At 35.9% G+C, this 12847-nt stretch overlaps 1 protein-coding gene across 2 annotated transcripts in view; it reads left to right on the forward strand.

Moving 5' to 3' along the window:
* NKAIN2 (sodium/potassium transporting ATPase interacting 2) overlaps positions 1 to 12847 on the forward strand; it is a 797410-nt gene that overhangs the window by 755665 nt on the left and 28898 nt on the right. The gene's annotated exons all lie outside the window — the stretch shown is intronic.

Below are 12847 nucleotides of genomic sequence, written 5' to 3' on the forward strand. Positions count from 1 at the left end.
AGGCACTTTATAATGACAATTATTCATGTATTTTTGGGCCAAGTGACTTTTTTTCTCACTTATTTTCCCTTAAGAAAATTAAAAATTCCTTTTTCCCTACAGCTGGGAATCTATATTTCATTTTCCTTGTAGATATACAATTTAGGTTAAAGACTGAAGTATTCTATTAATTGTCACTAATAAATAGAAATAGTTGAAGTGACCCTGAAATTTTTTACCTCTGCAAAATGAAATGTAATCAAAGAAATATATCATCATGTGGTCGGATTTTTTTTAATGCCTAAAGATTTAAATAGAAAAGAAGTTATTCTCTATAATTCAAGTTTTTAATATGTAAATAATGTTAAAGCCCAGAAGGAAAGGTGTGCCTTTTGGTATTCATTTATGTTTACTTTCCTAAACAGCTGCATTTCAAGACAGAACTTTTAGTTCCAGAGATAAATATTCTAAAGAGCCATAGTTCCAGGGAGAGAGCAGATGAATTGTGGGTGGAGGGGAATGGTTGGGAGTGGGGAGTGAGTTAGAGGACTATGCAGCAATCTAGGTGAGAGAAATGACGACTCAAACCTGGGTTGAGAGGATAGTGTAGTGGTTAAGAGCATGGATTCTGGAGCCAGCCAGTCTGGGTTATTTACCAGAAGGTGACTTCAGGTAAGTCATTGAACTTCTCTATGCTCCAAATTCCTCACCTATAAAGAGGGTATAATTATTATACCAACCTCACAAAGTGACTTTGAGGAGTAAAAGAATCTGTGTATGAACAGTGCCAGGCACAGAGTGCCTGGTACATATAAATGCAAATTATTGTTCACTAACACACACACACACACACACACACACACACTCTTACACGCACAAATGCACACAGGCGCTCACCAATGACATTTGGTAATGAGGTTTCAACAGTTTTGAAGTCATTGAGGTAAAGTGAGGAGATAGATTGTCATCAAGCCTCACTTTTCTGGGAGATATCATCTTTTTAAAAATATATATATTTTATTGATTTTTTTACAGAGAGGAAGGGAGAGGGATAAAGAGTTAGAAACATCAATGAGAGAGAAACATCGATCAGCCGCCTCCTGCACACTCCCCACTGAGGATGTGCCTGCAACCAAGGTACATGCCCTTGACTGGAATCGAACCCGGGACCCTTGAGTCCGCAGGCTGATGCTTTATCCACTGAGCCAAACCGGTTAGGGCTGGGAGACAGCATCTTTAAAGTAAAGGAAAAAAAAAACAGAAGACCTCTCCCTGTGAGTTCTGATGCTGGAGCTATGAAAAAGTGCTCCTTTGTATCTTTTCAAATGTAATAAAATATATATATAACGAAATGGAGAACATATTGCCCAGGAATTGAGGGCGGGAGGGTAAGGGAGGATTACAAGTCAGTGTCAATACTAATATATTCAGTTAAAGAATGAAAACTTGGTTCTTATAGCACCTGGATCACAATTTTAAAATAATGAAAAATAGCCAAAACCGGTTTGGCTCAGTGGATTGAGCGTCGGCCTGCGGACTGAAAGGTCCCAGGTTCGATTCCGGTCAAGGGCATGTACCTGGGTTGCGGGCACATCCCCAGTGGGAGATGTGCAGGAGGCAGCTGATCGATGTTTCTCTCTCATCGATGTTTCTAACTCTCTATCTCTCTCCCTTCCTCTCTGTAGAAAATCAATAAAATATATAAAAAATAATAATAATAATAATAATGAAAAATAAAAAGGTTTTAAATCTTTGCATAAGGGGCCATTCTCAGCGCGCTCTCTCTCTCTCTCTCTCTCTCTCACTCTCTCACTGCATATCTTTAAAACCTTATCAAACACTTTTGTTTTCTCCTCCCTTCTTATTTTTTTTAATGGAGTCATCAATGTTATACTCTCCTTGATAATTTTTGACAAGTGTATAATGAGAAAACTTTAATGATATAATAATTAGAAGGAGCAAATAAGAGCAGATAATCTGGGTAGAAATAGTTTGGCATAAATATAGAAAGAATGAGAGCCCAGATATGTGAATAATATGTACTAATAAAGAATATGTACACATGATCTTACTCATTTGTGGAATATAATGAACAACATAAACTGATGAACAAAAATAGAACCAGAGTCATAGAAGCATTGAACAGACTGTCCAACCTATAAGGGAAGGTGGCGATTGTGGGGGTAAGAGATCAACCAAAGGACTTGTATGCCTGCATATGAGCATAACCAGTGGACACAGCCAGTGGGGGGGCGGGGGGTGAGGGCATGTACTGAGGAGTGGGGGTGGCCAGGGAGAGGTCAATGAGGGGGAAAAGGAGACTTATGTAATACTTTAAACAAAGAATTTTTAAAAATATGTAAACATTTTAAAGTACTTTTAAAATTTGGAGTAGAGGAAACAATTCTAAACCCTATGTTTTTAAACTTTAATTTTAAAAGATGTTTCCATAAAATAATCTCAAAATTAGCTGACAGTTTTCAACTTCTACACCCTTACAGGAAAAACTAAAGTAAACGGCAACCACTTGAGCCACTCAGTGCATGCTGGGGACAAAAAAAGACATTAAAAACTACCTTCCTTCTCATGGGAATGGCTGAATCGTCTGGGTCTGATGAACTTCTAGAGAGAAGGAGAATCATTACAACACATGGTGTTTCTCCAAGGAGCTCAAAGTGCTCACAGTTATAATTTCATTGATCTTCACAATGACCTGTGAACGATATGAAATATACCTTCTGTGTCACTATGTAATCAGGAATTTTTAAAGTATAATTATTTAAATGAGTTAGCCAAAGATATAAGATTGAAAGTAGCTGAAAATAGGAGCCATTAAGCCTTGATAGTCTACAAGGTGTTAAGCATTATTGCTTATTCATTTGCCAGTGAAAGCCTTCAATCTACTGGGATCAATTTGTTCTTTAGGATTAAAAAATAGTAAAATCTCCCGTCACATGTACAATGTATTTTGCACTATTACTGGGAAAGTCTCAGGGCCTTTCTTAAAACCTTTAATTCTGTTCTTTCAGTTGAATTCTCTATTTTCTCTTTACATCTCATCTTGTACATTGTCACCTTGATTCTTTCATTCCCCAAAGTACTACTCATATAAGAATGCATAGCAAACTTTACTGAAGTTGAGGATATAATGAAATGTTGGGAAGATGATGACATTGCACAAACATACCAAAAAGTTAAAAATGAAATTTGGACAATAGCAATCTATAGGTCCCCCAAAAATTAGGTCTTGCTTGTTCACACTGATGTTGCAGGAAAAAAATCTGCATAGATGATTGACTGCCAACCACAGATGCACAAGAGAAGTCAACCATGTCCAGGAAAAGAACTGCCCATCTGAACTCTGCCCAAATTGCCAACCCACAGAACAATGAGCAAAAAATGAATGGTGTTGTTTCAAACCCTAAATTTTGGGGTGGTTTATTATGTAGCAAAGTTAACTAATAATGGATATTCATACAATGGAATGCCAGTTGAAAATAAAACAGAATAAATTACTGATAGTACATGCAGTATCTTGGATTAATCTCAAAAATAGTTTACTCAATAAAAGAAGCCAGACACAAAACATATGACTCCATTTATATAAATTTCAAGAACCAGCAAAATTATTGGATTGTTGTTGAAATCAGAATTGTGATGTGGGGATGGAATGGAAGGAATAGTGATTACAAAGGGTCAAGAGGGAATTTTCTGAGATAATGGAAATATTCTTGGGGAGTCTTGAGAATGCTTATAGGCCAGCCTAAAAGTTAATATGAATCACAGTGAAACGAATTAAGTTGGGTATAATATGGGTATTTCATAGGATGCTATATGCGCAAACCACAAAAAGTGCATACCTGTGTCTTTTAGCTTTTAGGAAATACTTTCCTGAGAAGTAGACTTGAAATAGCCCATGTTGCATATAGGTGCTCATAATATGGTGTTAAACTGTGTGTGTTAGATACGGAAATGACATACTCAAAAAGCATGAAGGTATCCAGCATGGCATGTATGTTAGGGGGAACAGCTCAGCGATTCAATATGAAAAAGTAAAGGGGGGCATAAGACTTGGAGGTAGACGTGTGGGCTGGAGACAAATCACGTATGTTCTTGAATGCTTTGCTATCAGTGCTTTGTCTGATGAGCAAGGAGAGCCATTGATGAGATTTTCCTGCCCTTAGAACCATACCTCCTCATGTGAGGCCCGCCTTGCTCACCGGCAGTAAACTGACGGTAATTAGTGGCTCACCAATGTATTTCTTATATTAGAAGCCCACTGTGGTGTGTAAAAGCGTATATAAACAAATCAGAGGGGGACTATAAAATCATAATGAGTTGGAACCACTGAAAGAGAACTGAAATGGTAATTAAATGAGGGGGAGGAACACTCCTGTTCTCCTAGATACTCCAGGTTTCCCACGAGTGGCATTAAACTCCTCTGTGGTTTATCTGGTAGCCAAGCCAGTATGTTTCTTGCTGATTTCCAAGCTGTGCTCATCCAAAACTCAATACTATCATCTGTATCCAAATTTCTAACTTGGAAAAGTAGGTGAAATTCATGTTAGAAATTTTCTTTTTCTGAATTTGAATTTACTTGGATTTTTGCAGTCTTATGTTCCCTTCATTTTAGAGTGTAGTTAGTTTTACCAGTTGGATAAGTTAACAATACGGTGTTAGGAGAGAAAAAACATAGGATTTTTAGGTTTGTAGAGATAGATTCAAGTACTTTGCTAATTATTTCTTGATCTTGGGACATCACTTAATTTCACTAAGCCTCAGTGATCTCACTTATAAATGATAGTGATAATAGAAATACTCTGTTTGGTTCTGGAAAGAATAGGTAGAACAATAGTTATAAAGATGTTAACATGTGCTCAGAATATAGTGGGCACTCCCACAATGTTAGCTATACCTGAACATTAAACACTAATCACTAGCTTTTCCTTTTCTACCTCCCAGTCATTGCCAGGGTTAGTTAGGCAATCAGTGTTTTGAGGTTTAAACATTGAAAAATAAAAAAGTAAAGCACAAATGCAGTTGCATTTTTTCCTAGTTTATATTTTCCCAAATGGTAATAATTGTGTCATCAGTAATTAATTAAATTATTTCATTATGAGATAGTTGACACAGTGTCTTTTACTCTCATACTACTGCAAGTTGTGTGAGAAGAAGATAATCTGGGATTTAGGTTGAAAATCAGGAAACTTGGATAGAAAAGAAGAAAGGATCTGTGAAGAACACCAATCATAGCCAAGTTCTGACTCCCAAATTACTGAGTCCAACTAGATTTTATTGCTACACATGGATAGAATTGGCAAGCCTTTTAAGTGACACTTTGATTCAGTTTTGTGCCTTTTGAAATTGTTTTGGGGCAAACCTTGTCTTCAAATTTGTGTCATCCCCAATCCATATCTTATTCCCTTTGGGGGTTCTTTTTCTGTTGCTGCCTTCACAACCATTCATCTTCCTCTGCCACATATTGCACCTAGTACTCTGCTTCAGAGGTAAGCTTCATTGAATGCTACATACAATACCTTTTCATGGAGCATAAAGCTATTCCCAAGGATGCCATGGTAAAGAGACCAATTGCTTTAAGGTTCCTATTTAACTGTATTTTAAGTTTACTACAACATTTTGAAACAACATTTCTCTCTAGCTGGTATGTGCTACTGTTCCTTTTTATTTCGTTTTTTTTTTTTACTTTTCAGTACAGTAAGTTTTTTCTTTTTTAGTAAAGTTAGTAATGTCTCCTTTTTATTTATTTTTTATTCTCACTGATATCATTTTTATATGTTAGTCAGTAAATTATTTTTGATAATGATGAGTTTATCATGTATCACCTCTTCTGGCACTCATCTGCCAAAGGAAGATTCATCAACATTGGGCAGCATTAACTTTTTCTTATATCCAGTAACATAGCCAATCAGCCTCGGCCAAAGATTCTGGACTATGGAAGGATAGTCTGTGTTTCCAAGCATAGCCGAAACATCCATAAAGCCAGCAAAAAGTTGGAGGTCAATGTGTAGCTATCCTAATGATATTTTTATGACATGATTTTTAGCTGTATTTCTGTCAAGAAACACTTAACTGGAAGTTAACTTTTAGTTGTGAAGATGATAATTGGCCAATTCCAGAAAGGTCTCTAATGGGTTCTAAGCTATTTAATATCTTCAGATGAAATTGGAAGGAATGACTGCTGATCAAACAGGGATCCTAGAAGACTCCCAACTCCCCTAGAGTTGTGGGTAAGACAGAATTTTAGAGACCAAAGATAATTTCTTATTCACCATCTCCCAAATAGTGAATGGCTTGTTATATTTCCTCACAGTTACTTAAACGTGGAAGAATACAGGATACTCATTTATCTAGCATGGGTTGAGGTATTCACTTTGTCCTTTGACAAATGCTAATTTAACTGCCTATTTACACAGAAAACATCTAAATGGACTATTTTTAAGCAATGATAACTTATTCATATTTATATTTAAAATATCTGAGGTGAAGTGATCACAGAGGTCATCTGGTTTTCAGTGATGTTCCCAGGAAGCAGTTAACCACCAATTTGTATAGGGCAGTGATGGCGAACCTTTTGAGCTCGGCGTGTCAGCATTTTGAAAAACCCTAACTTAACTCTGGTGCCGTGTCACATATAGAAATTTTTTGATATTTGCAACTAAATAGTAAAACAAAGACATATTTTTTTATATTTATTTTATATATTTAAATGCCACTTAACAAAGAAAAATCAACCAAAAAAATGAGTTCGTGTGTCACCGCTGACACACGTGTCATAGGTTCGCCATCACTGGTATAGCGGATTCTCCTTCATCATCGTTGTCATAGTTGTCATTATCATCATCATCATCATCAAAATGTTTTTTGAGACCTTCAATGAGCCAGGATTTTACTCATCATATCTCATTTCTCTCTCTTCAGTATGGTTACAGCTATGTTTAGGTATCTCCTTTCATCTGTGGCACCAACACTGAACACTGTCAGCATTTTGACTGACAAGACCAGATAGAAGCAGGTATCTCCCTTGTTGAGATACAGTAATTCTCTTTAGATAATCTAGGACCATTCTGAGCATTTCATAATTATGAAATTTGATACTCAGACCATTGTTGTTTTTCCTCAAGAAGTTTGAAATGTCATAGAGAAGAGGGCTTAAGGTGAGATACCGAAAGCATGCCTATTGAAATGTTCCTCCAGTTCTAAACTGATCTCGTCATCATTGCTCTTCCCAGAGTTTAGGTCATTAAACAGATAGAGATCCACTGTATAGTCTCCATGGATATTTTATACATATACATATTCATATACATAACACATACATATTCTGGTGATGTCGTCTCACTTACGGTTTCTTGAAATATGGTGTTGTAGTATGTGCTGCAGACACAGGTGAAGTATATATTCTACATTTTCCTTATCTTCTAATCGAACAGCTCTGAAAAAGAAAAAAATGTTAATACAGTTTTAGCATCTTCTTTTAACATTAGTTGTTTTTGCAACTAGTATTCCAATACAACTCTCTAGTGTCTTCAGAAAAATTTGGCCCTATATTTCCACCATCATCCTGGGAACAGCACATTCCATCCAATGAAATACACTGAAATTTTTCATCTTGTCTACTACTGTTGACATACCTAAGATGTGCCAATTTACTTTTGCATATGTCTTACTAGTAGAATTAATTTTGCTTTAGTTTCCCTATTATCTCTGAACAAAATTATGTTATTTGTATCATTTGCTCACAAAGGCATTATGTACTTATTTCGTTGAAAATGTCTTCCCAACAATATTGAGTGTTTACATTCAACAGAACATTTTAAAACTGAGCTTTCTTTCTCAAATGTTTCATTAAAAATAAATGAGAGTCTCTATTATATGTGATTTTTATACAACTTTAAACATAGTTTTACTCCTAAAATGGTAGGGTATTTTGATTACATTTTGCATTTCTTTCATTGAAATATAACTGACATACAACACTGTATTAGTTTTAGTGTACAACATAATGTCAGTTACTTTCAGTGAACAGTTTTGGTTAAGGAATACCATTATGGCTCCTACCTCAAAAACTAAAGGCATCTTGTGACTCTATTGAACTAGATAAGCTATTTCTTTTATCACCTCCCAACTTTCATATGTATAGAGTGTCTGAATGACTCTCTCAATACAGTTTTTAAAGTTAATGTGATATTTAAACTCTGAGAGAGCTACTAGCCATGATGACAATTGACTTTTATTGGTTGTCTTTCACCCTGCCTGAATATCTTCTGCTCTTCCAACTTTACTAAAACATTAGACTCTTTTGAACTTGGGTAACTTCTTGGTAAGTTTGCCCTGAAAAAAACTACCAGTTTCCAGAGGTCAATTTATAATGGGAATTATTGGTGAAGCCAGCGTTGGCATTTGGTTCGGTTCATTTCCCAGCATTAAGTAGATAATACAAGTTTGCATGTACATCTACTTTTATTCAATCTTTGAAAAAGTGTTTAATACAGTCATGCTCGATGATGCAGCACAATACTTAAAGGCCAGTATAAAGATATGTTTCTGATCCTCTGCAAAGCTTTTCTGACTCAGTAGGCTGTGAACGTTCACAATAGCCCTAAAGGTAATCCTCCATGAGTTATTGTAGATTGATACCTGCACCTGGATTATTCATAGCAAAAAAAAAAACCCTTGCAGCATGCTCCCTAATAGTGGAATAGTATGGGATCAGAATAACCTGGTAGACACCAGAGATGATACATCAACCCCATTAAATTGATATGTAAGACCTTCATTAATAGCACTGTTATAATCATATTGGAATCCTTTGCTGAAGCAATGTCAAATTATATAAATGGAATAAGATGCAAAAGAGCACATAAGATATCTACAACTTAAAAGTATATTCAGTAAGGGCATAATATCCATCTGTTTAAATTCATATTAAAAAAGGATGGGTTTATAGAATCTGAATTATGAATTCAGAACAAAAATAGTTTATTTGATTTCATTGAATTATAGAACTAATATGTTGGAGAATGAGATAATTGTAGATTTAAAAAAATAGTGTTTGCCAGCCCCAATCTCCACCCCAGTCAAAAAGTGTTGAATAATGATTAGATATTATATCAACATCAAAAACTATTGTGGACTTCAGTTCAGTCTAAGGGCTCAGAATTAAATTATGTCTTTGTAGATAATAAAATAAAGATATCAACCTTGTTTAAATGTATTTAAAATTTTTAAATTATAATACAAAAGTTTTTAACATTAATAATAGTACACTGAAATGTATAATCTTTAAACTTTTTATCTGAGAAAATTGTAAATCAGAAACAATTGTGCAGAATAATACAGTGAGAGCCTATGTACTCTTTACCCAGTTTCCCCCAATGGAAACATCTTGCAAAACTATAGTACAGCCTCAATATTAGGATACTGACATTGATGCAGTCGTGTCCAAACAATTCCATCACCACAAGAATCCCTCAGGCTGCCTTTTTACTACCAGCTTGACTTCCCTATAATCAACCACCTTTCTTAGTCCTTGAACACAAATCTGTTCCTCATTTCTATAATTTTGTCCTGTCAAGAATATTCTAAAAATAGAATCATACAGTATATAAATTTTTGGTAGTCTTTCCTTGGGTTCCAAGATTACTAGCCAACCTACCTTCTTTCTGCCTTTCAGATTCTCCCTACATTTGTTATATATATATAATGCCCAAGGGTTTTAATTGTACTTAGTGGGGGAGTTACAGAAAAGTACATTTATTCCAACTTCCTGGAAACAGAAGTTCAAATGATAGAATTTTAGACACTAAGGTTGTCATACTTTCAATTACTACAATTGAATCTTTTAAAACACTTACCAATAGACTTCAATTACCTCTTACCTATTAGCTTCTAAGTGAATTTCTGGGATATACCATCATAATTTGGTTTGTAGATTTTTTTAAAAAGTATTTCAACCTGATTTAGTTATAGAGAGAAAATACATCCTTTCAGCCAGTAATGATATCAAGATGATATGTAATTACCTATCAGGTGAATTAGAAGTGAACAAATCCTATTAGATGTATCAAGGTGAAAAGATGAATAAAAAGAAACAGATTTAGGCTTAGCTCAGCTTTGAATGCCAAAGGCTAAAACAACTGGAATACTTTGAGTTTTTCAAAGTGAATAATTGTATATTTGCCTAGCATAGTGTCTTTCATTATTATTCTAGCCACCTTTTAAAAGGAACAAAATAAAATAATTGTATTTTAACTCCAGGCACTCAGATTTACTGTGACAACATAAGTCACTGTTTGCTTTGGGCATCATCACTACTCTTCACTTTGCCCAAACTTCTCAGAGCTGGGCCATCTGCTCCTCCATGAATAATAATTTACACCTTCCCAGAGCTTTTCTGAGATCTGCTTGGAAGATGTCTTCTCCTTTCCTCTCTCAAAGTCCTTCCATCTCTTGAGGTTTATCTCCAATGTGCCAACCTGCACCTTACCCTGATAATTAATTGCCAGCTCTTGGGGGAGACAGAAATTGTGTTCCGTCTTAAAGGATGAGTTAGAATTGTTCAGAGGTGCAAGGCTGGACAGGCAGGGGAGGGAGAAGGCATAGGACATTCACATGCTTTGTTGGTAGAATAGGCTAATGAGTTAAAGAACAGAGGAGGAAAACTACCTGATATATTTCAGCAAACCACCAAACAGCTTACTACTGGCATCAATTTTGAGACTAGGAGTGGTGGGAAATGAGGCTAGAAGGGGAGCTAAGTGTAACATTAGGAAGGGTTTGTATTCCATGAAAAATATCATACTTTTTTAGTAATCACTTAGTAGACATTTGATTTTTTTTTTGTTTGTCACTTAGTAGACATTCAATTTTCTTCCTTCCTTCTGACACTTATCTCAATTTACTTCAAATTATAATGGCATATGTATCTTTGCTACAAGATTTCAAATTCCTTTAGGATAGGATTGGTATCCAAAACAGTGGCTCTAACCGGGGGAAATTTTGCCTTTTAAGGGATATATGGCAATTTCTGCTGACATTTTTATTGTCCCAAATGTCATCTGTCTTGATGGTAGGATATTACTAAACATCCTATAATGCACAAGAGAGCTCACAAAATATTGCTTAACCCAAAATATCAGTGATGCTGAGGTTGGAAATCCTAGCTTAGTTCATCTTTGCAGCCAGGTAGCAAATGAGCAGAGTTGCACATTATGGGAGACAGAGTTGTCAGAAATGATTTGAAACCCCTCTTCTGTAGGTGAGTTTTATAAATCACCATGAGGGAGTAAAAATTAATTGGAAATTTATATGGTGTAGGAAAATTAGAAGATAACAGAGGTTTATGAATCTTGATTAATTTGGGAAAAACAAATTTTCATTTGTATTTAGAGGAGACCAATTTAAAAGCTAAAGTTCTCTTAATCAGCAAGCTTTTGTAATGAAATGCAGCAGGATTTACTTTTCTATCAAAGCCGCTCCCTTGATAGTTAAAGAATGCAACCAAACACAATTAAAAGATCACTGGTAAGCAGAATACAGCGCCTTCCCTGAATTCTGGGAGAGTGGTGCAGTTAATAATCTAGGAGCTTAATGAAAAGTTGAACTTTTTTGGTCCTGAATCTATCAATATTGCTTACCTACATTTTTATATCCAAAAGTGATGAAATAGTAAGAGTCAAAAAAAAATTTGTGATTTTGTAAAAAAAAAAAAAAAAAATGTTTTATCGATAATTCAAGTAACAAATATTTAAAACTGAAAAGTAGAGATAAATTATTAATAAATCTGTAGCAATTAGCCATGGATGGTAAGGACTTCATGTGGAGGAAGGGAAGGAGCTATAGACATGACTGGGGCATTTAATCAAACCATTGCCTCTTTACCTAGCTATAATCATATCCAAGTACCAATGACAGAGTATCCATGGGGCCAGGCCACTCAATGATTAGAGATTTTTATGGGTCCTGGTGGATAAAAGATTAAGAAGTGTTAGTATAATCTATTTTTCCAGTACCCATGAAAATGCTAAAATCACCATATGACTTTGGTCAAATCAAAATTTCCACTAAAACCAAATGGGAGACACTGGTTTTTAAGAATACTCTATACTTGAAAAATCAGTCCTGTAAAAGCAATGATCCTGATGTTTCTTTTATATAAGAAAATAGTTCTTACTATCACTATTTTATTGCCAATAGCAACATATAATCAATGAAAAAAATGCTGGAGGTTGATTATTTTTTAAAGAAAACTAACTGCTAATTCAACATCAGTGGTGGTATCCTTATTTAGCTGTTTATTTGTGCACTGGTTCAGATACTGCATTTGGGGGGGGGGGGGGGGGGGGGGGGCGGGGACACATTCCCTCTCATCCGGGATCTGAAAGCAAAAGCCCTTGAAGAATATGTTGCACAGCCTTCTCTCCCATCCATTCCTCCCGGAGCAGGGTCACTGCTTCTGAGCCAGGATAGCCAGTGCTTCATCCCACACCGGTTCTCTTTGGAAGAGGGTTTGAAACTGTCGCATGGTACTTTCTCCTTCAAACCCAAATTAGAGATTTCCTAAAGTTTCCTTAAACTGGACCCCCCTTTGTCTCCAAATAGTTCTGGGCTCATTACATCACTATCAGTGTCCCATCCGACTTAAAATCCTCCACTCACATCTTCCAGAAGGATCGCTGCCAGCTAATACAAGATCTTCAGTAGGCTCATCATGCGGGGCCCTGTTCCTCAGCTTCCCGATGGGAGGCTGCAGCCTTTCCTAAGGTCCCCTCCCTTCCCCACACCAAATGCTGTCGTGGGGGGTCAGGACTCAACGCTTTTCTGAAATGCCATCGTGAATAATCTTCAT

This window comes from Myotis myotis, unplaced genomic scaffold, assembly GCF_014108235.1.
Source record: "Myotis myotis isolate mMyoMyo1 unplaced genomic scaffold, mMyoMyo1.p scaffold_m19_p_7, whole genome shotgun sequence".
NCBI lineage: Eukaryota > Metazoa > Chordata > Mammalia > Chiroptera > Vespertilionidae > Myotis > Myotis myotis.